Genomic DNA, 1,248 nt, shown 5'->3' on the forward strand with positions numbered 1-1,248 from the left:
CAGCATCAGCCCTTCCCTTTATTCATTCTTGGGCTCCCAGGAGCCATCGCTGCCCACTTACCTTCCCACCACCCCCATAAGGGCAGCAGCACAGTCCCCCCCCTCTTCCCTTCCAAGGGTTAGAGTCAGGAATGGCATAGGAAAAGGGGAACAGAAAGTATAGAGTCAGAGGAGCACCAGCACCGAACAGAGAGCCACATTCTGATGAGACCCCCAAATTTCATGCCTTTGCTTCATCCTCCCCTTGCCCCAAAAGCACCAGTAGGTTTGTGAGCGTTAGAGCTTTTGTCCAGCTCAATTCAGCTTCATTTAGCCTCAAAAGCACACCAGGCAGAGACGAGGGACCTCCCGGTGCCACTTGGCCTAAGCACTGCCTGGGGAGCTGCAGCCCTGGCACAGCACGCAGCAGCCTCGCAGCCTGCCAGCAGCCACGCAGCTCTCAACGGCTGCAGCATCGCAGCGGCGGCTACACTCTGTCCTGAACCCTCTTGCTTCCCTTCCCAACCCTTCAGCCCCACTTCTACCGGCCGCACTTATCCATTACACAGATAGAAAGCGAAAAAAAAATAATAATAATTCACCCCTGCACAGATTGCTGCTTCTCCTCCGCCAAAGCTCCCGCTGCAGAGCAGGGGTCGGGATTGCCGGCACCGACTGTGTTCCCCCCGCACCAGCGGGCAGCGAGGGACGGGCACCTGCAGCTACAAACCCCCGGGAAACCGCCGACAGAGCCCACCCGGCACCGCGCACCTCTAAGTCACCCGTGACGGACACGCGTGGGCCGCCGTGAGCCCCCTCCGGCCGGGATGCTGAAGGGGACCGAGCCCGGCCACCCCCGCAGCGGCTCCCCGGAGCTCGGGGACCTCCTGGTGCCACTTGGCCTAAGCTCTGCCTGGGGAGCTGCAGCCCTGGCACAGCACGCAGCAGCCTCGCAGCCTGCCAGCAGCCACGCAGCTCTCAACGGCTGCAGCATCGCAGCGGCGGCTACACTCTGTCCTGAACCCTCTTGCTTCCCTTCCCAACCCTTCAGCCCCACTTCTACCGGCCGCACTTATCCATTACACAGATAGAAAGCAAAAATAAATAATAACAATTCACCCCTGCACAGATTGCTGCTGCTTCTCCTCCGCCAAAGCTCCTGCTGCAGAGCAGGGGTCGGGACCAACTGTGTTCCCCGGCACCAGCCGGCAGCGAGGAACGGGCACCTGCAGCTACAGACCCCCGGGAAACCTCCGACAGAGCCCACCC

The sequence above is a fragment of the Calidris pugnax genome, unplaced genomic scaffold (assembly GCF_001431845.1).
Source record: "Calidris pugnax isolate Ruff unplaced genomic scaffold, ASM143184v1 scaffold102, whole genome shotgun sequence".
NCBI lineage: Eukaryota > Metazoa > Chordata > Aves > Charadriiformes > Scolopacidae > Calidris > Calidris pugnax.